The sequence below is a fragment of the Coenobita brevimanus genome, chromosome 97, assembly GCF_032717465.1.
Source record: "Coenobita brevimanus isolate Jiangsu-jjx chromosome 97, ASM3271746v2, whole genome shotgun sequence".
In the NCBI taxonomy this organism is placed as follows: Eukaryota; Metazoa; Arthropoda; class Malacostraca; order Decapoda; family Coenobitidae; genus Coenobita; species Coenobita brevimanus.
In genome coordinates this window covers 46,296,251-46,320,658 of record NC_137050.1, presented here as the reverse complement: position 1 = coordinate 46,320,658, position 24,408 = coordinate 46,296,251, and the positions used below count along the sequence as shown (strand labels likewise).

Sequence of the window (24,408 nt, the reverse complement as noted above, 5' to 3'; positions counted from 1 at the left end):
CCTTGGCACTCGAACATGCATTCTGACCTATTGTTCTCAAAAACAATATGTCAGCTCCTCGGGTGACCCTCAGCCCTTTCACCAACGTCCATTAAATCCGATCAGTAATCTTTAACACAGGGGTTCTCAGTCTTTTCCTCCCAAGTACTCCCTGAATTATCAGATTATCAACCTTTACCCTTATTAATCTGAAACAAAATATAAAATGGTAATATATTAAAACTAAATATACAATGGTACTGAAGTGGACATTATCACATGGTTGAAATTTTAATTATTAAGCAGCTGAGCATTAAAATCATAGTCATTGTACAGTGATACAAGACAGGAGTGAAACTACAATTACTTTATGATGAAATAATCATTAGCTCTAATTCAGTGGAGAAAAGTACAATACCGGCCATTGTATACTAATGAAACTGTATTTGCTTTATTTGGTAAGTAAGCATTAACACCATGTTTTAAATATGAACCAGTATTACACTTCAGTATGAAGGTTGTGCCTGTTTTGTGCAAACAAATTTTTAAATTCGAGGCAGACATACTGGAAGGTCATGATCCCCATTAAACCATGCTTAGTGTCTAGTTTCTTGTTCAACAGTGGTGAAAATCATTGTTCACATAGGTAAGTACTAGGGAGCATCAGCCAAGACCTCACAGCAGCATTAGATACAGCAGGGTGAAGCCCACTCGTTTTAGAATAGAACTAGGTCAGGAGAAGTGATTCAAATGCATCTTTTGCAACAGAGTCGCTCTCGAACTCCAGGAGTTATTCTTGCATTTCATGGGGAAGAAGCTGCACATAAACAATGAATGAGTTTATAATCAATTTTGATTTCAACTTGCTCAATTCGGGGAAATAAGAGCAACTTCATCCTCAGGGAACTCAGGAAAGAAAGATGCATTTGCAGAAGGTGCATTAATTCTAGTTTTCCAGTGCCTTTGCTTTTATCAAGTGCCTCACAAAGGTGTTCAGATGTGCTAAAATTTTTGTCTATGACCTTACCTTCTCACATTTCCAGTTTCATGTTGAATGATCCTAGTTTGTCCAGGAAATCAATCATCGCGGTAAAACGACCTTGGAGGGATAAATTTAATGAGTTTAGATGTACGAATACTGTATGTACAGTACATCCCCACAGTATGCCCCTTGTACGCAAGGACCTATTTTTTTTTTTTTTAGTGTATTTTTTATTAGTACGCGAAATGAACTCCTTGTAAGCGAGACGGGCAACGAAGAGTGGCCCAAATCCGGGGTTACCCTGTGTATGCAACATTGCATCCCCAAGAAGCGATAACAGGTAAAGGTCTATCTATCTATCTATCTATTGGCAGACGCCATAATCCCGTAAGGGGTGGCCATTTGACTTTGAGTTATTGGTTTTACGGGGAGGGGCACTAACCCTCCACCAATTCATTTGTTGACCCGTAGGCAGCACATATGGGCTGGTTATATGGTTACCGCCCAGCATTTACAGGAAACCATTTGGCTTGTCACTCTACGTAAAGCCACCTGTAAAGGAATGAAGAGCAAGAAGTGACAGGAAAGATGGGAGATATAGGAAGAGAGGAGGGCAGGCTCAGAAAAAGAATAATAAAGGCTATGGAAGAAGTAGGCAGAACTACATCAAGTGAGTGGATGATGGTCGCCACCACATACCATCAATTGATTTACCTAATAAAGCCATGATCTTGTAGGTTTACTTTATCTTAGGTAATATGTTAAAGTTTCCCTGTATAGTACAATACTTAGGTCTGAAAGGTGTCTCAAGGGTTGCCCATGAAGGGGGGTGCTGCCCATATGTAATTTTTCCCATAAGTTTATGTGTTCACTGTATGCAAATTCCTAGCATACGACGTCCTCTGCCACCCATATAGGCGCGCACTAGGGGGATGTACTGTACTTGAAGTAGACCAGCTTCTGGGGCCAATAGCTGCCTGACAATTCCTTGGTGAACTCAAACGACATTGTCTTGCTGTCACGTGTAAAGAATTCGGAAAGCTCCTCCTTCAGTGACTACTCTTGATACCACATTCCCCTTTGACAACCAGCAAACCTCGGTGTAAAAGAATAATACTTAATCTTCTTCAAACACTTGGTGTAGTAAATGAAAGAGCAGTGCATTTAGGGCACTTGACTTCATAGTATTAACTATGTGTACAACATCATCCGGTATTACTTTTACTTTTGACGGGAGACCTTTAGGTATCACGGCATGTCTGAATCATACAGCGAAGACGCCTTCTTTCAGTATTCACCTCAATCACTTTCTTGAAATATGTTCGACAGCCAAGTATTGCTGGTACTCTTTTAGTTGTGCACACACATGTTTTATTCCAAGAAAGTTTTCCAGCCTCTAAAAATCTGAGACTTTATGGAAAATGTCTTCACCTTTTGTTTTCAATTCCAAAGCAATACAGAAAAAGAAATCTTTCTTGAATTCTCCACCACTTATGTATCACAGAAACACTAAGAGTGGGACAGAAGCAGCCACGTCAGTAGACTCATCATGATGAATTGCAAATTTGCCTGAAGATGCCTTTTTTATTTCAGCAATCACATGCTGTTTGATATCTTCAGACATATCTAATATTCGTCGATGAAGAGTATAATTTGAGAGAGTTACTCTTGTTACCTACTGCTCATCATCACATCCAATAACACAGTGGACCATATATATACAACAAATGACGATTAACATCTTTATAATGTTGTGTATGTCTTTTTTTTTTTTCAATTCTTAGTGATACCGTGCACGTAACCCAGATTCATGTAGTCGCAGAACTGTCTTAGACGATCAAAGATGGCTCGCTTTAGTCTCTCTTCCTTTTTTTGAAGATGGAAGCATTCTTAATTTTCATATTCGGATGAGAACTATTAAAATGTCGCTTGAGAAAGCTTGGTTTCATGCACTCCATTGATAACACTTTATGGCACGTAACACACTGGAAATCCACATTTTTGACGGTAGCAGAGATTCCATACAGAATGTAGCTTTCGTCATCCTGTCTCTTCGCTGATGAGGCCATATCGGTATTAGGAATTGTAATAATAACAGCCAGTCATATATATAAAGTCATTGACATGGATGCGCAGTTACAGTATCGCCACTGTCATAAGATTACACACACACACACACACACACACACACACACACACACACACACACACAATCAAACAAACAAACAAACAAACAAACATTAGGCACTCGTATTATCATGTCCGTCATAGGATCACAGTAGAAACATCTTCAGGCAGCCATGATGCGAAAACATCACTCAAAACATCATTTGGATGTCTTATTATCAACATAACAGTATGATTGCACATTATTAAACCACTTCAGGGATGCAACCCACAGTAGAAACAGTTTCAGGCAGACATGCTAAAAAAAATCAAACAAAAACACCATCAGTCAGTCATATTATCACCAGAGTCGTTAGATCACACATTAAAAACAACTTCAGGCAGTCATAATACCACCAAAGAACAAACCGTAACTGGACATCCGTCAGACAGTGCATAGCTCTGCCAACATTAATAATGTCTAAGATTTGCTGCTTAGTGGTCACATACGACCACAGCCATAAGCACGAATTTCCAAAACGCTATAACATCAAAAAATATCATTACCACATCGTAAAAAATATAACTGTCATATATATCATCGCATTCTCAGAAATACCAACACAGTCAGAAATGTTATGAAGATACCGTACCTCATCTAGGTAAACAAAAACATACAGAGGCAGTGGGGCAACAAGTACTGAACGTTCATCAGATGCTGCTAGCTAACTGTACTGAGACAGCACCACTCATCCTCACTCAGTGCTGCTGCTTGAACATGATCCAGTCTAATGCGCCCATCTATAACCGTCTCTCTCTCTCTCTCTCTCAGCAGATTTTAATACATCTTCGTCAACCATCTAAGTCCCTCCTGGAAACCTTGCAAACCCCAGATTAAGAACCCGTGCTTTAAGAAAACTACTAAAATACAGCTAGGTCCCTTAGAGTCATTTTTATATTCTTACACGGTCAGTTATGATAAAATCAATTCAGTTCAATCCAATTCCTTTATTTAGTAGTACAGGACACTGCATAGCTTATATTAGTACATACCACACATATAATACATGGTGATATGATATTCGGTACACACAGTCATTCATCGCATATGCTGCGGTAGTTGCAACAATTCTTTAGTTCTGGCCTGAGCCTCCATAGCTGATTAACAGGGACAGGCATCAGCAATGGCAGTAGCTGTCTGAACACAGCCATTTAAAAGAGAGCTCTAAAACAAATTTTATTGATAGAAATAGATATAAAAAATTTAAAAGCTCTTTAAAAGCTCTTCACTTTCATGAAGCTTGGGAGCAAGGGATCATACCGCGGGGTGACACTTTTGTGATTCTGTGTTATTTTGAATTCGCCCAGGCTTTGAAGTAGTGGCTTGTATCATCTTAAAAGCACTGCCAACGTCCAACACTAGTCAGCACTCCTAATCTCATCTGTACTCCCATCCATTGTTGACAATGTAGCCATTTCTCCCCGTTCTTGACTCCCCTCCCTACCTCCCCTCCATTACCCTATCCCCTCGGCTGCCCGGCCGTGCTACGCTAAGTAAATCTTCCCTGGAATTTTTCATTGATTTCATCCATTGAAATAAGCCCTATGCCCTATTCTTATACCAAATAATATATACAAGAAAGAAATAAGGTAAGTGAGAGTGCCATACACCTAGAATTGGCTAATTATCACCTGACAACACCTCACGTGCACTCGTTCGCTAATTTTTGCTGTTTATTTCCCCTTGAAATATGCAATATAATCTATTCTCGTAATAAAAATATACATAAGAAAGGAAGGGAGAAGCCTAAGTGATATTTACATTCACCTGGAACTACCTAATTATTACAGGCCACCACACTGTATTCTACGCTAAGTAAATCTTCCCTGGAATTTTCCACTGATTTCATCCATTGAAATAAGCCCTATGCCCTATTCTTATACCAAATAATATATACAAAAAAGAAATAAGGTAAGTGATAGTGCCATACACCTGGAATTGGCTAATTATCACCTGACAACACCTCATGTGCACTCGCTCGCTAATTTTCGCTGTTTATTTCCCCTTGAAAAAATGCCGTATAATCTATTTTCGTAATAAATATACATATAAGGAGGGAAGGGAGAAGCCTAAGTGATATTTACATTCACCTGGAACTACCTAATTTATTATGTATTGTCTTGGTTTCCTGCCAACCATTTCATTGCTATATATTAGCAGTCTCATAGGGCTGAAGTTGGTAGTATTGCACCTAACCTAGCCAGGCGGCAGGAGGCCACCACTATCAGTTCACTGTCGTCTTTAAAGTGGGAGTATGTCTGATTTGCTCCTGCTAACTTCCGCCGCTTTATAGCCCAATGCAGAGGGCCCTGTGACCTTTACCCTCAACCCTCGTGTGGAAAGAGGTAAAGGGCTGACAGTTGATAGAGAGTGACTATGATCTTTTTATTGAGTAAAGGAGTGCAAGTGGAATTGTAAATAAAGTGTAAATAATGTGTAAACAACAAGAAAGCAGTGAATGTAAATATAAGTGAACAGTGGAAAATAGTTTTATAAGTTACTTCAAGTGACAGTGCATAACACAGTGTAAATAAAATATAAATGTATTTAATGTAAATAAAGTAGAGAACGTAAATAGAAATGTAAATGAGTGGTATTATAAGAATACGAGTATATATACTAGGAGTAATGAAAGTGAAAGTTTCACTCTAACATGTATGAATACTATGAGTTATGAGAGTGAAGGTGAAAGTGACATTCACTCTCAATGCTAGTATTCAGGACGAGAAAGTGAATGCTACGTATTTTACTGAAAGAAATTGAATCCCTACAGTGACAATAAACTACTATTACTGAAGGAAACTTATGGATAAAGACTGTAGATATATATAAGTGTTATATAGTAACAGAAATATAAACTGTGAGTGTTTTTACGAATAATAGACAACACTAGCGGCGAACGATCGGAAGTGGGATGGTCATACGCCCTCGTAATTTTCATTGCTTTCACAGTGCTTTTTGGGGGGAGTATGGATTCCAAACTATTTGAGAATCATATATTAGTGTTTCTAGTGATAATATCAGGCTGTGGTAATCATGTTACGAGTTGTCGGGAAGTGTAAAGTGGAGACTTCATTACCCAACTTCAGAGGTCTCCACAAGTCCTATGGTACTCAACGAAGGCTCTATATGTGATTTTAATATTCTAGGACTAATAACTGATTTTTGGCAAATATTTTTAGAGAGTCTTTCGGAGCGCGAATATGACCGCGGGAGCCGCAAGTCAAAGCAAAACAAGCCCGCGGTTTAAGGGTTAAGGGGTTAATAACACATTCACCTTTATCATTTTACCTTGTTATTTTCACAGCATATGTTGCTGTTTGATAAACAGGGTGGTTGTGTGCGTTTTGCGAGGGAGGAAAAAGATTATATATTCTGTCTGGGTCAAGATAATGGGCACAACTATGTGTTTTTAGGCATGGCCACGAGCGAAAACAATTGTACATCCACTCATCACGGCAGCAGGTGGTGAACTGACAGAATTGTGTGGGTGAAGTGAAGATCAGTCTCATGTCCCAGATATTCGTTCGCTTCCCGAAAGTTTTCACAGTTTTCTACAAGTCGCATTGCATCGAATGATCCAAATCATTGCAACAAACTTGAACACATAGGTGAAGTTACCAAGACAAAAATGTATTTTTCACTTATCATGTCTTTTTTGTTTGTGCTTGTATTAATTCATAATCGTAAACAGGTGGTTGTGTGTGTTTTGCAAGAGAGGACAAAGATTATATTTTCTGCCTGGGTCGAGATAATGGGTGTAGTTGTGCTTGTTTAGGCATGGCCAGGAGTGAAAATATCGAAAATCCACTCATCAAAGCAGCAGGCTCTGAACTGCTTGATGGTAGGGAATTAGAGATATGCGTTTCGGTCTGAGTAGTACTCAGTATACTCAGTTCTTGGGTTTGAGTGAGTACTACTCGGTTTACTCGGTTCTTGCAATTCACGTACTTGATTGATTTAATCCCTAAAAAAAATGCAAAATAGAATTTCAAAGAATTCATTAATGATACAATAATGTTAAATCATTTTTCTTTTGTTTTCTCAAATCTTCCATGTTCACCTTACATTTTATGTATACTTGAAAACAGTGTTGGGAATTACAGAATGCTGAGAGCGGGTTATGCAATGACCTGTACCCGTACCGTACGCGACACATGAAAGAAGTTTAAAATTCTTAGAATATCATGAGCTTCAATTTTCTGCATTTTAAGACTCGATTCAGCTTCAGAAAACTTAGTTCCACTCTGTGTATATTTACCATATTTTGATATGAGAATTTTGATTTAAGAGTAAATTTTCATCACAAAATAATTTTAATAAATTGAATTTGCTGCTCACTGCAAGATTTCTTTTCCTGATTAAAGGCATTATATTCTTGGTCGAAATGAATTTGTTATGTATCAATAAATTTTAAATATTCTCATCTTTGGCAACCCTTTGGCTTCCCTAGCCTCCTGCTTATCAGATTGCTATCCACCCCCCTCTGCCCAAGTATCCCTACACTTTTCTCATTTCTGTTTTCCACCTGAGTGAAAAGTAATCATTCGGTACTCAGTTTACTCGGTTTTGAAGACTAAGCAATACCAAATTACTCGGTTTGCAGAAAGTACTCGGTTTGCCCATCACTTCTAGATGGGGTGTATGGGAGTGTAGTGTAGGTCAGTCTGAAGATGTTCAGAACGTTCGTTTACCTCCCAAAGATTTTTCCAGTTTTTTATGGGCTGCGCTCAAACAATGCCTGCAGCCATTTCTTGGCTAAACGTCATTTGACGCTGGTGGTCAATGAGGGGTTAACCCCTAAACCGTGGGATTGTTTTGGCTCGACTTGCATGTCACGCTAGGATATTTGCGCTCTGACAGACTTTGTAAAAATATTTGCAAAAAATCAGTTATAAGTCCTAGAATATTATAATTAATTATGCATATGGCACATACCTTTAGCTTTCTCCTGTGATGTTTGTTGAGCATTCGTTGAGTGCCGTAGGACTTGTGCAGACTTCTGATGATGGGTAACAAAGTCTCCACTTTACACTTCCCGACACCCCATAATATGATTACTATAGCCTGATATTATCATTAGAAACACTATTCTATGATTTTCAAATAGTTTGGAATCCATACTCCAAAAAAAAACCACTGTGAAAGCAATGAAAATTATGAGCGCATATGACCTTCCCACTTGCACTCATTCGACATTGGTATTCTGTCATTTATTATTCATAAAAACACAGTTTATATTTCTATTACTATATAACATATATATCTACAGTCTTTATCCATAAGTTTCCTTCAGTAATAGTAGCTTATTGTCACTGTAGGCATTCAATTTCTCCTTCAGTAAAATACGTAGCATTCACTTTCTTGTCCTGTATACTAGTGTTGAGAGCGAATCTGTCACTTTTACATCCACTTTCATAACTCATAGTATGCATACATGCTAGAGTGAAACTTTCACTTTCATTACTCATAGTATATATACTCGTATTCTTATATTACTACTCATTTACATCTCTATTTACATTCGCTATTTTATTTACATTATTTACATTTCTATTTTATTTACACTGTGTTATGCACTGTCACTTGCAGTAACTTATAAAACTATTTTCCACTGTTCACTTATATTTACATGCATTGCCTTCACTTGCTCTTTACACATTATTTACACATTGTTTACATTTCCACTTGCACTGTTTTATTCACCAGAAAGATCGTAGTCACTGTCCATCATTTTCATTGATAAATTAGCCAGTTCATATTCCACAGGAGTCACTTAGCCCTTTACCCCTTTCCACACGAGGTTTAGTAGGGGTAGAGGTCACAGGGCCCTTTGCATGGGGCTAAAAAGTGGCGGAATTGGACAGGTGCGAATCCGACGTGCTTTCACCTTGAAAGACGACAGTAAACTGAATGCTGTGGTTGCCTAGGGAGAGTGCAACGCTGCAAATGTCAGCGTGGTGACAGCTGCTAATATATATGCTACGAAATGATTGGCAGGAAATCTAGACAATACATAATAAAAATTAGGTAGTTGCAGATGAATGTAAATATCACTTAGGCTTCTCCCTTCCTTTCTTATATATATTTTTATTACAAGAATTGATTATACGGCATATTTCAAGGGGAAATAAACAGGGAAAATTAGCGAACGAGTGCATGTGAGGTGTTGTCAGGTGATAATTAGCCAATTCCAGGTGTATGGGACTATCACTTACCTTATTTCTTTTTGGCATATATTATTTGGTATAAGAATAGGGCATAGGGCTTATTTCAATGGATGAAATCAGCGGAAACTTCTGGGGAAGATTTACTTAGTGCAGCGTGGCCGGGCAGGCGAGAGGATAGGGTAAAGGAGGGGTGCTAGGGAGGGGAGTCAAGAATGGGGAGAAGTGGCTAAATTGTCAACAATGGATGAGAGTACAGATGAGATTAGGAGTGCTGACTAGTGTTGGACATTGGCAGTACTGATAGGTGATACAAGCCACCACTTGTAAGCCCAGGCAAATTCAAAATAACACAGAATCACAAAAGTGACGCCCCTCAGTATGATCCCTTGCTCCCAAGTGTCACAAAAGTGACGCTCCGTGGTTAAGGGGTTAAAAAGGTCTGGCTTTTTTTTTTTTTTTTTTTTTTTTTTCAGGAACAATGCAGCAATTTTTCACCACATTATGGGAACATTTTCCGAATGGAATCATTGAGTGAATAATTAAACTTCTCAGACATGAACTCCTACCACTGCATCTTTCAAAATATCTACCAATATGCATTTTTCCCATATGCATTTTCTTTAACTTATACTTTTTAGGGATTTTTCACCAATTGTGACATCTATGTTGTATTATAATATTTTATCTTTTATTGATGGAACAATAACATTAACAGAACATTTTATGAAAATGCAATCTCACTGGAATTTTTCTATGCATGTATGAATGACTCAAGTACAACAGAGATGTGTTAGATAAACATTTGTTGGTTCTCTAAATTATAATTTGAGGTGGACCTGTTTGAGGCTTTAGTTTACAACAGCTTCTCCAGGATGATCCATACCTTTTATTCCACTCTTTCCTTCAACTTGCTTCAGCTCTCTTTAGTTTATTTTTGCTAAGTGAGGGAAGTTATTATGTTTTATTCGATGTGTGTTCTTACAATATTGTATAGACCTAATTGTATCTCTACAGGAATGAGTCAAGCTCATACTGTCCCGTGTATTATACCATTTTTTTCATGCATATCATTTAATTTATGAATAGTTTTGGCACACACTATGTCAGTTCAGTAGTGCATTCCACTGATCAATTGCCCTATTTGGGAAACTGAATTTCCTTACATCTTTATCACCTCTCTTGTTACGTAGTTCTTTCCATTCTCCTCTTGCTGATACTTCCCCATAGGTTATAAACTCATGTCTATTTTCCCTTGCTTTGAGATGCATTTATATAGCATAATCATGTGTCCTCTTTTCTTTCTCTCCTGTAGTGTTGGTAGATTCAATTTTTCTAGTCTTTCTTCATAGCTCCTTTCACTGATCCACTTAGTGAACAAGCCTACATCTTTTCTAACCTTAATGACCTTGAGCAGCTTCTACAGCACCCTACCCATATCCCTGACCGCCTTGGAGAGAGCTTCAATATACCTGACCTCTTCCTTGCAACTAATCCTTCTGCTTACACTGTTAATCTTTCCTCTCCGTTGGGCTTCTACGATCACAACCTTATTACCTTAACATGTCCTGTCACTCCGGTACGGCCTGTGGACCCTCCAAAGAAACGTCATCTGTGGCACTTTGAAGTTGCAAATTGGGAGGCCATCAGGCAGTACCTCTTTGATTTTCCATGGAATGATTATTGTTTCCACGGTCGGGAGCCATCTGAGTGTGCCTTGCACATTACGGAGGTTATTCTTTCGGGCATGAAAGCATACATTCCCTTCTCATATCCTTTGACTAACGCAAGGAAGCCTTGGTTAAATCACGCTTGTTCTAATGCCGTCCGCAACAAGGAGAGGGCCTATAAAAGGTACCAGAGCCAACCCACCCTTGAATCACTTCTTTTTTATGTTTCTGCCCGGAATCATGCTGAGTCTGTTCTTCGCTCTGCTAAAAATAATTTCATCTGTACTAAATACTCTCATCTCTCCAACTCAAATTCTTCCCACTCCTTCTGGCATCTTGCCAAAAACCATTTCTAACAACTTTACCTCATCATCCTTCCCTCCTCTTTTCTGTTCTGATGCCTCTGTAGCTATTTCTTCTACTGATCAAGCAGATCTCTTTGACCAGACTTTCTCCTCCAATTCCACCTTAGATGATTCTGGTGCTGTTCCTCCATCACTTCCCCTCCTCAGGCTTCCTCATGGCTGACATTAAAATTTCTACATCTGATGTATTTTCTGCTATCACTGGCCTTAATACTAACAAGGCATATGGGCCTGATGGAGTCCCTCCTGTTGTCCTCAAGAACTGTGCTTCAGTGCTTACACTCTGCCTAGGTAAACTCTTTCGCCTTTGTCTATCAACTTGTACCTTTATTTCTTGCTGGAAGTTTGCCCTCATTCATCCAGTCCCAAAGAAGGGTGACCATTTCCAACCCTCTGAGTATTGTCCAATTACTTTAACAACCTGTGTTCGAGTCGACTCTTAATAGAAATATTTTAAAGCATCTTTCCCATCACAACCTTCTTTCTGATCATCAGTATGGGTTCTGTCAGGGACGCTCCACTGGCGATTTTCTCATCTATCTTTCAGACTACTGGTCATCCTCCTTTCGGGACTTTGGCAAAACCTATGCCATTGCACTTGACATCTCAGTCTTTCGATGGGATCTGGCAAAAATCTTTAATTTTCAAACTGCCCTCTTATGGTTTCTATCCTTCCATTTGTGTCTTCATCTATAGCTTCCTTTCTTGTCATTTTGTAGCCATTGTTGTAGACTGCCATCGTTCTTCTCCTAGATCTATCAAACAGTGGTGTTCCTCAGGGCTCTGTCCTATCACCAACTCTCTTCCTGATATTCATCAATGACCTTCTAAGCTGTACATTTAACCCTATCCACTCATACGCTGATGATTTCACCCTTCACCTTTCCATTCAGTTCCCACAACATCCATCTCAGCAGTAACTTCAACAAACAAAGGATGAGGCTATGGCACACCTAATGTCTGACTTGGCTTGCATCTCTGAATGTGGTGAAAGAAATCTTGTTTTTAATGCATCAAAGACTCAATTTTTACACCTATCAACCAAACACAATCTTCCACAGGAGTACCTACTAATGTTTAACCTCTTAACCGCGGGCTTGTTTTGCTTTTTCTTGCAGCTCCCGCTGGCATATTCGTGCTCCGAAAGACTCTCTAAAAATATTTGCCAAAAATCAGCTATTAGTCCTAGAATATTAAAATCACATATGCTTATAGCGCATACCTTCAGCTTTCTCCTGGGGTGTTTGTTGAGCCTTCGTCGAGTACCGTAGGACTTATGGAGACCTCTGAAGTTGGGTAACGAAGTCTCCACTTTACACTTCCCGACAACCTGTAATATGATTACCACTGCCTGATATTATTACTAGAAACACTATTCTATGATTCTCAAATAGTTTGGAATTCATACTCCAAAAAAAAAAAAAACACTATGAAAGCAATGGAAATTACGAGGGCGCATGACCTTCCCACTTGACATCGTTCGCCGCTGGTGTTCTGTCATTTATTATTCATAAAAACACTCACAGCTTATATTTCTATCACTATATAACACTTATATATATCTACAGTCTTTATCCATAAGTTTCCTTCAGTAATAGTAGTTTATTGTCACTGTAGGGATTCAATTTCTCTTTAGGTAAAATACGTAGCATTCACTTTCTTGTCCTGTATACAAGCATTGAGAGTGAATGTCACTTTCACCCTCACTCTCATAACTCATAGCATTCATATATGCTATAGTGAAACTTTCACTTTCATTACTCCTAGTATATATACTCGTATTCTTATGATACTACTCAATTACATTTCTATTTACGTTCTCTGTTTTATTTACATTATTTACATTTCTATTTTATTTACACTGTTATGCACTGTCACTTGAAGTAACTTATAAAACTATTTTCCACTGTTCACTTATATTTACATTCATTGCCTTTACTTGCTGTTTACACATTATTTACAATCCCACTTACACTGTTTTACTCACCAGAAAGATCGTTGTCACTCTCTTTCAATTGTCAGCCCTTTACCTCTTTCCAAACGAGGTTTAGTAGGGGGTAGAGGTCACAGGGCCCTTTGCATGGGGCTAAAAAGCAGCGGAAGTTAGCAGGAACGAATCCGATGTACTTTCATCTTAAAAGACGACAGTAAACTGATAGTGGTGGGCCGGGGTGGCCTACCTAGGAGATTGCATTACTGCCAACGTCAGCCTCTTGAGAGCTGCTAATATATAGCTATGAAATGATTGGCAGGAAATCTAGACAATACATTATAAATTAGGTAGTTCCAGGTGAATGTAAATATCACTTAGGCTTCTCTCTTCCCTCCTTATATATATTTTGATTACGAGAATAGATTATACGGCATATTTCAAGGGGAAATAAACAGCAAAAATTAGCGAGCGAGTGCATGTGAGGTGTTGTCAGGTGATAATTAGCCAATTCCAGGTGTATGGCACTATCACTTACCTTATTTCTTTTTGATATATATTATTTGGTATAAGAATAGGGCATAGGGCTTATTTCAATGGATGAAATCAGTGGAAAATTCCAGGGAAGATTTACTTAGCATAGAATACAGTGTGGTGGCCTGCAATAATTAGGTAGTTCCAGGTGAATGTAAATATCACTTAGGCTTCTCCTTTCCTTTCTTATATATATTTTTATTACGAGAATAGATTATACTGCATACTTCAAGGAGAAATAAACAGCGAAAATTAGCGAACGAGTGCACGTGAGGTGTTGTCAGGTGATAATTAGCCAATTCCAGGTGTATGGCACTCTCACTATCCTTATTTCTTTTTGGTATATATTATTTGGTATAAGAATAGGGCATAGGGCTTATTTCAATGGATGAAATCAGTGGAAAATTCTAGGGAAGATTTATTTAGCATAGCACAGCCGGGCAGGCGAGAGGAGAGGGTAATGGAGGGGAGGTAGGGAGAGGAGTCAAGAATGGGGAGAAATGGCTAAATTGTCAACAATGGATGGGAGTACAGATGAGATTAGGAGTGCTGACTAGTGTTGGACATTGGCAGTACTGATAGATGATACAAGCCACCACTTGAAAGCCCGGGCAAATTCAAAATAACTCAGAATTGCAAAAGTGACGCTCCGTGGTATGATCCCTTGCTCCCAAGCATCACGAAAGTGACGCCCTGCGGTTAAGGGGTTAATAATATCCAGCTCAATCCAGCATCATCCTTGAACATGCTTGGGGTTTCATTCACTCGGGACTTATCTTGGAAAGATCATTACTGCGTCTCTTGTAAAATCTGTTTCCAAGAGATTAAGTGTGCTAATCCTCCTCTGTACCATCTTTACCCCAGCACAGTTGTTGACTTTTTACACTGATTTTATTCGGCCCTGTTTAGAGTACAACTCTCATGTGTGGGGAGGCTCCCCACATACAGCTTTTCTCAAGAGGGTGGATTCAAATACTTTTCATCTCATCAACTCTCCTCCTCTTACTGGCTCCCTTCAACCTCTGTCTCCACTGCACTGTTGCATCTTTATCTCTTTTCTATCGCTACTCTGAACTGTCTGCTTGCATCCCTCCACCTCTATGATGGGTGCGTAGCACCCATCTACCAACAGACTCTCATCCCTTTTCTGTTTCTAATGCAAGAGTAAACTGTTACTCCCAGTCCTTCATTTATGCAACAGGTCAGCTCTGGAACTGTCTCCCTCTGTCTGTATTTCCTACTTCCTATGATCTCCAGTCTTTCAAACGCAGTGTCTCCAGGCATCTCGATGTGAATGGATCTTGATTTTGGTTCTCTTTTGCATTGTTTTTGTTTTTTCTTGGAAGGAACAGTTTGCGTGCTCCAGTCTTTGGCTCCTTCTTTCTTGCATAAAAAAAAGCTTAGATCTCTTAAGCTTGATACCCATCTTGTAGCGGCCCTTTGTACTTTTTCAACCTTATCTATTTGTTTTTTGAGATGAGGATTCCAGCCCACTGATACATACTCCAGGGTTGGTCTGATGAATGATGTTATTATCTTTCTCAGCATGTCTTCATTTACATGCAGTGTGTGAATGCTAATCTCATATTACCAAGCAGTGTATACATGTTACGCGCCTTCTCACTGATGTGGTCAGCCGGAGATAGTCTGTTATTGAAAATCACTCCTAGGTCCTTCTCCCTTTCTGATATGTGTAGGGTTGAACTTCCTAACTTATAATCCCAGTCTGGTCTTTTTTTCACTTTTACCAAACTTAATTGCATGACAGTTGTCCACATGAAGTTCTATTTGCCATTTATTGCTCCATTATGAAGTTATTCAGTTCTTCTTGTAGCTCTCTCCGAGAATCTGTTAGTAATTCTCCCTTGTGTTTTTGTATCATCAACAAACATATTTCGATAGCTTCCATTTCTAACAATACAGTCTATGTCATTTATATATTACCTATATACCTAGGCTGCTTTCCCCAAAGAAAGGGAGGTAGCCGAGAGAGGACACACTCCATGTTTACTCATCCAAACATAATATTTATTTCTACCTTAGTCCCAAGGGGAGAAAGGACAGATCCTCTTGGCACCACGCTGCATGAGGGTAAACTACGCAGTGTAACCAGCGACATTTGCAGCAGGGCCCAACAGCAGAGCTGGTTTACCCCTGCCACATCATAATGTACCCATCCCCTTACCCGCACCTGACCTGATCAGCTGATTAGATCAAATGCAGGAGAACAACCCCTCGGGGCTGCGTCTCCATTTATTCAATCACAGTTTTCTCCAATCATCCCTATCACTCGCAGCCACTAGACCTCATTCAACAGAATTCCCTCTCATATCTAATACTCTCCTCAGACTGTCCATCCATCCTATTCGTGGTTTTTCCTCTCAGCCTTACACCTCTCACATCCAAACCAGTTATCTTTTACACCAGTTGCTCTTCATCCATTCTCTCCATATGCCCAAACCATCGCAACAGTCTCTGCTCAACTCGATCAGCCATTTTCTGCATAACTCCAGTTCTTCGCACTGCATCATTTCTCACTAGATCTATGTGCGTCACTCCACACATACTCCTCAGACACCTGATCTCCATTACATGCAAACTTTTCCTCTCTGCTATACCCGTGTTCCATGCTTCAACCCCATATAATGCAGTCGGTACCACAACACCCTCATACAGCCTTCTCTTTACATCCATTCTAACCGAACGACATCTAAACACTTCTTTCCTTCCTCCCAGCACCTTTCCTACTTCATTCATTCTAAACTTCACTTCTGCATCTATTCTTCCATCCACAACAACATGTGACCCTGAATACTTATAACACTCTACCTCCTCAAGCAGCTCACCATTCAAAACAATATTCATCCTCCTACCATCTACCAATCTTTGTACACTTCATCACTTTATTCTTATTCTCATTTACTCTCAATTTCCTACCTTCACACACCCTTGCAAACTCCTCTACCAATAGTCTCAATCTCTCCTCCAAATCAGCCACCAGTGCAGTATCATCTGCAAACAGCAGCTGATTCAGATTCCACTAACTACCATCAGCATTCATCAGACTCAAACCTTCATCTAACATACTTGCACTATCCCTCCTTACAGCACCATCCATATAAATATTAAACAACCAAGGCGACATCACACATCCTGCCGCAGCCCCTTTCTATGAGAAACCAATTACTCACAGTATTTCCCACTCTTACACACGCTTTACTGCTTACATAAAAACTTTTCACTCCTTTTAACAACCTACCATCAAGTCCATAGAATCTCAAAACAGTCCACAAAGCCTCCCTATCAATTCTGTCATAAGCTTTCTCTAAATCCATGAAAACAGAAAACACACCCTTACCTTTTACTAAAGATTTTTCACACACCTGTCTCACAGCAAACACCTGGTCCACGCATCCCCTCCCTCTCCTAAAGCCACACTGCTCAACACTAATCACTCACTCTTTACACTCTCTATTAACACTACCATACACCTTACCGACAACACTCAACAGACTTATACCCCTAAAGCTAGTACATTCATACTTATCACCATTACCTTTATACATTGGAACTACACAAGCACTTGCCTAGTCAATCAGCACCATACTGCTCACAATACACACATTCAGCAATCTTACTAACCACTCAGCAATAATTGCTCCACCACCTTTTAGGCATTCCACAGCGGACCCATCCAAACCTGCAGCTTTCCCTGCTTTCGTCTCCTTTTTCGCCTCCTGTACTTCCTCCATCATGATCAAAGAACACTTCAACTCTCCCAATACATTTACTCCTTGCACCCTTCCATCTGCTACAATCTCAGCCTCCCTTTCCTCCTCTACATTTAACAATCTTTCAGAATACTCCGCCCATCTTTTCCTTACTGCATTCATCTCAATAAACATCCTTCCATCCTCTGCTTTTACTCGTTTTTCCATCCCACATTCTCCCTTTTGCACCTTTTTCATCTTCCAAAACATTTTCTTATTCTTTTGAAAATTCTCAGTCAACCGCCTACCCCACCTCTCATCTGCTGTCACATTAGCATCATGCGCAGCCCTTCTCACTTTATTCCTCTTTTCCTTATACCTCTCATATAACACCTCATCCTTCCTCTGCACCCACACTTCATATGTTTATCTCTTCTCAGCCACAGCCATACTTGCTTCCTCGCACCACCATTCATTTCCCTTTCTTACACCACCACCCACTCGTCTCACACCACACACCTCTTCCACGTGCCCCACCACAAAATTCTTAAACAATAGCCATTCCTCCTCCACAGTGCTATTTTCCTGATCTTTCACCGTGTTCCACTCATCTTTCAGCTTCTGATACTCTATCATTTTCTCTCTTTTATCCAACTCACTCACTTTCATAACCTCCCTGCCACACATAACTCTCCTACCACTCACCCATCTCTTACCTACTCTCAACTTTTCCTCCACCAGGTAGTGGTCAGACATACCTCCACCCTCCCCTCTCAAGACTTTCACATCCAACAATCTTCCTCTTACATTCCTGGACACAACCACATAGTCCATCATTGGTCTATCAACAACCCTTCCATCCTTCTGTATATGCGAGTCCTCGCATCCAAGATGGGTTTGTCCAAGACGTTTTGCATCCAAGACTGAGACTATAAATTATGATCCAAAATATTGCTGTAATATGGTTTCTTACGTCCAATATGGAACTAACGGTTCATAACGGCCCAAATCCAAGGAAAATACAGCTATGACGGTCTCACTCGGTCTAACACAGTTCCCGCAGCCAGGAGAGTGACATGATTGAGATGTTGTCCAATAAAATATACTGGCATCTGGTCACGTGATGAGTAAGTGGGCTTGCTCTTGTCTCTCACCAGAGCATGGTGGACACACTTACCACGTGTTGCACTCAGCATTTGCTCCTAGGTTATTGCTTCTCATTATGTAACCATGCCAAGGAAACCGTCTGCTAACCCCTTGAAGTGCTGCCATCTACCTCAAGATACTAAGCTGGAGATAACTGAGCTACTAAGTTGGAGATAAGCTCAGAAACACACACTTTCAAGGTGAGGAAATTTGTTTTGGTGCCAAAATAGGTCTAGGTTGATGTTTTTAGTGGCACTTATCGATGATTTTGTGACAATATTAATTTTTTCCATATGGTCTTGTGTTGGTCCAAGACATTTTTCGTCCTAGACGGGACCCTCGGGCGACAATATTTCCGTCTTGGACGCAAGAGCACTGTATACTAAAAACATAATTGGTGCCAGCACCAGTGTTGCCAACCAGTGACAACCAAAATTCCCCAGAGCTCCAGGCTAAAATTCCCCAGAATTCCCCATTCAGTAGAAATATATTATAATCTCTAATTATTATTGTACAGATTCAATCTAATAGACAGAGTATTGTAAACATATTAAGAAGAAATGGTTATTCACAACTGATTGATTGAAATACAGGTTTTTCTAATTGTGTATCCTATTATTTTGAGGGAAACAGATACAATGGCTATAGAAGTAATCTACTTTTTGAATTATGACGAACATTGAGCATACAGTATCAGCAGTATACCCTTGGGTAGTGTTACACGTCACTTATGAATAGAAACAATATCACCCATATTGATTCTGGTTTAGCCTTGGAATATGCAATATACGAAACAGTTATAGATTATGCTTCATCACAGTATCCTTGAATTTGGAAGAAAAACATTACACAGACTAACATCACTCAAATTACTCGAGTTAACTTAGGGTATGTCCAATTTCTTTTTCTGTACAGTTACTTCTGGACAGGAAAAATAATAACGGGTACGGTTTGTGGAAGGCATCATTATCATTATTATTACCTAGCTGATCTCTGCTACTGCTGTTGTCAACCATTTTCTTTCATTCGAATGCACACGAAATATTGGCGTTATTGATGAAGAAAAACAGATGCACTATTATTTCATAGAAAATATAAAGTCACCTTGAAATTAGGATATTTATATATACCCTATTTCAATTTCTACAGCTCGGTTTATGGGTTACGTATCCTGCCATTAGCAAAAAATCCCCAAATTGAAAGCCGATTTCCCCATTTCCCCATTTATACCCCGAATTCCCTAAATCTTGGGATAATTCCCCATGGAACACTGGCCAACACTGAGCCCTGTTGAACTCTGCTAGTCACTTCCCACCATGATGAACAATTTCCCGTTAGTACTGTTCTCATTTCCCTTTTTCTTTGAAAATCTTGCATCCAACAGTACAGGTAGCCTTGGACTCCTCCTTGATGATACAGTTTCCATAAAAGTCTTTCGTGCAGTACTCTATCAAATGCTTTCTTGAAATCTAAACAGATACTGTCCACCCATCCTTCTCATTTCTGTAACATTTTCGTAACTCTATCTATCTATCTATCTATTGCAGGAAGCCTTAATTCATTATACGGGGTGGGCACACACAAATCGCCCCCACGTCACCCTGTTCCCCGCCATTTCACTGCCCTGTTCCGAATTCACACCCCCCTCTCTCATATACCTCTCCACTCCATTCCCCAATCTCATCCTTTGCCTTCCCCTCCCTCAATCCCCCTCCAAATCACTCTTATACACTCTCCTCGTCAGTCTCTACCTCTCCATCCTATCCACATGGCCAAATCACCTCAATGTGCTTCTCCTAACGCTTCCTATCACATCCACATCCACACCACAACGCTCCTTCACATCCTCATTTGTCAGTATGTCTCTCCATGTGACTCCACAGGCTCCTCTCAAATAACTCATTTCCATTGCTCTCACTCTTCACTTGTGTCCCTCCAACAATGTCCTAGCTTCATATCCATACGTTAGACTTGGTATCACAATACTGTCAAGTAATAACTTTATTTTCACTTCCGTGCTCACTTCCCTGTTTCTTATCACAACTCTCAAGGAACCAGCAGCCTTTTTTCCTTGTTGTACCTTTTCAAGCACTTCATCCTCCAAACTTCCATCCTTACTCATCACACTACCCAAGTACTTAAACGTCCTCACAATTTCCATTGCCTCATCATCCAACCTCACACTACATTCACTGACTTCATCTCTCTCGATGACCATAACTTTACTCTTCCCTACATTCACCTTTAGATTCCGTTTCTTACACACTCTCCCAAACTCATCCACCAAGCCTTGCAGCTCCCCTTCGTCTTCACTTAACAAGACGGTATCATCTGGAAACAACAGTACAGGGAGTTTCCAAATACTGCCTTCTCGCATTAGTGCCACTTCAACATCCAGTGGCCTATCTTCCATCTCTTTCATAACCCCATCAATATACAGATTGAACAACTGTGGAGACATGACACATCCCTGTTTCAAACCAACCTTCAAAGAGAAAAACTCACTCAGTTCACTATCCACACGCCCTGCAGCCTTAGCACCCTCACACATACTCTTTACAGCATTCAACAACTTCCCATCTACTCCATATATTCTTAATACTTTCCACAATCCTTGTCTATCCACCCTGTCATATGCTTTCTCCAAATCCATGTAGGCCACATACCACTTATTTCCCTTCTCTAGAAACTTTTCCACTAATGATCTAAAAATGAATATCTGCTCTGCACAACCTCTTCCCTCCCTAAAGCCTCCCTGTTCCTCTGCAACTAATCCCTCTGTTATTTCCCGAACTCTGTCTATCCTACTGTATACTTTTTTTATTACACTGAGAAGAGCAATGCCCCTATGACAACCACACACTTCTTTTTCCCCTTTCCCTTTGTACAAGGGAATAATTATAGCTGACTTCCAATCCTCCGGGACTCTACCTTCCTCCCAGGCCAATCTGCACATCTTCCATGTCCATTCTACTACTATCTCTCCCCCATACTTCAGCATTTCACCACACACTTCATCAATTCCTGAGGACTTTCTTCATTGCTTTCACAACTTCTGTCCTACAAATTTCTTCCTGTCTTCTCACCTCCTTCACCCAGCCATTCCCCAGCCACTTATACTCGCATTATTTTCATTCTCTTTGTTCAACAATTCATTAAAGTGTTCTCTCCATCTGCTCACTTTTTCTCCCTTCTCGGTAGTAGTCTACCATTTTTATCTTTCACTCCCCTACTAACTTCGCTGCCACACTGTCTGACTCTCTTTACCTCTTTCCAGAACATTTTCTTACTTTTCTTCTACTTGACACTCAAATTCCTTCCGAATTCCTCATCCACTCTCTTCTTACTCTCTCTTACTGATCTTTTCAACTCTCTCTTCCTTTCTGCATATAACTCTCTCTTCCGTCTTTCAACTTCTTCCACGCCCCCATTTCTCATCCATTCATTATATGTTTTTTTCTTCTATGCCACAGCCTGTCTCACCTCTTCATTCCACCATGCTGTTCCTTGCACCCCCTTTCGTCTTCTCTTCACCCGATACACCACCTCACATGCTGCACATAATTCTTCTGTGAATATCTTGCACACACTTTCCACATCCCACATCTGCTCCAATTCATATTTACCCAATCGCTCGTCCACTTCTCTCTCTTATATTCTGCCTATTTCTCATCCTCTTGTAACCTTTCCACTCTCCTTGCATGTACTCCTTCCACCCGTCCTTCCCTTCTTCTATTTCTCCATTTTACTTGGACCTTGATTCTGATCACCACCAAATGGTGGTCAGAAAGTTCACTCCCCCAACCTCTATAATATGCTCTTGCATCCATTATACATCTTCGCATCCTTTCCTCCACACACACATAATCAATCATTGCCTTTCTTTCATTCAGTTCACCATCCACCTTTCTCATCACTCGCCATGTATACCTGTGGATCATTTTGTGCCTGGAGAAGGTGTTGGCTATCAACGACCCCCTCCCAGCACAAATGTCCACTATAGCACTGCCATTCTCATCTATCTCAGCAGGCACACCCCACTCACCAACTACTCCATCCACCTTCACATGCCCTACTTTACCATTCATATCACCAATCAAAAACACTCTCATTCCTTTCAAACTTTTCCATGCACACTTCCACATTTGTCCAGAACTCTCAGAAAGGAAGCTATAGATGAAGGCACAGATAGAAGGATAGAAACCATAAGAGAGCAGTTTGGAAATTAAAGGTGCCAGACTCAATCGAAAGCCTTTGAGATGCCAAGTGCGATGGCAAAGCTTTTGCCAAAGTCCCGAAAGGAGGATGACCAGGAGTCTGAGAGGTAGGTGAGAAGATCGTCAGTGGAGCATCCCTGACGGAACCCATACTGACGATCAGAATGAAGGTTGTGATAGAAAAGATGCTTTAAAATTTTTCTGTTAAGAATTGACTTGAAAACTTTTGAGACACGGGATGTTAAAGCAATTGAATGATAGTTAGAGGGTTGGGAATGGTCAGACTTCTTTGGGACTGACTGAATGAAAACAAACTTCCAGCAAGAAGGAAAGGTACAAGTTGACAGACAGAGGCGAAAGAGTTTATCTAGTCAGGGTGTAAGCACAGAAGCACAGTTCTTAAGCACAACAGGAGTGACTCCATCAGGCCCATATGCCTTGTTAGTATTATGGCCAGTGATAGCAGAAAATACATCAGCTGAGGAAATTTTAATGTCAGCCATGAGGAAGTTAGAGGAGGGAAGTGATGGAGGAACAGCACCAGAATCGTCTAAGGTCAAATTGGAGGAGACAGTCTGAGTGAAGAGATCTGCTTTATCAGTAGAAGAAATAGCTGCAGAGCCATCAGAATAGAAGAGGAGGGAAGGATGATGAGGTAAAGTTGCTGGTTTTTGGCAAGGTGCCAGGAGCGGGAGGAATTCGAGTTGGAGAGTTGAGAGCATTTAGTATGGATGAAATTATTTTTAGCAAAGGGATGAACAGACTTAGCATGATTCCGGGCAGAAACATAAGCAAGATGTGATTCAGGGGTGAGTTGGTTCTCGTACCTTTTATAAGCCCTCTCCTTGTTGCAGACAGCATTAGAACAAGCGTGATTAAACCAAGGCTTTCTTGCATTAGTCAAAGGATATGAGAAAGGAATGAATGCTTCCATGCCTGAGAGAATAACCTCCGTGATGTGCAATGCACATTCAATGGCTCCCGGCCATCGAAGCAATAATCATTCCAGGGAAAATCAAAGTACTGCCTGAGGGCCTCCCAATCCACAGCTCCAAAGTGGTACAGTCGATGTTTTTTTGGAGGGTCCACAGGCCTTACCGGAGCGATAGGACAGGTCAAGGTAATTAGGTTGTGATTGGAGGAGGAAAACGGAGAGGAAACATTAACAGCATAAGCAGAAGGATTAGCTTTAACAAAGAGGTCAAGTATGTTGGAGCTCTCTACAAGGAGGTCAGGGATACGGGTAGGTTGCTGTACAAGCTGCTCTAGGTCATTATGGATAGAAAAGATGAAGGCTTGTTCAGCAGGTGGATCAGTGAAAGGAGAGGAGAGCCAAAGGTGGTGGTGAACATTGAAATCTCCTAGAATAGAGATTTCAGAGAAAGGAGAAATGGATAGAATGTGTTCCATCGTATATCTAAGACAGTCGAAGAATTTTTCATAGCCAGTAGAATTAGTAGATAAGTAACAGTGCAGATATATTTAGTCAAAGAATGACAAGAAAGCCAAAGCCAGAGAGTACAGAATTCAGAAGAATCAAG

General features: G+C 40.2%; 1 protein-coding gene across 1 annotated transcript in view; it reads left to right on the top strand.

Annotated features, from left to right (window-relative positions):
• The window catches only part of LOC145413688 (uncharacterized), a 616,371-nt gene that overhangs the window by 272,100 nt on the left and 319,863 nt on the right, over positions 1 to 24,408 (top strand). The gene's annotated exons all lie outside the window — the stretch shown is intronic.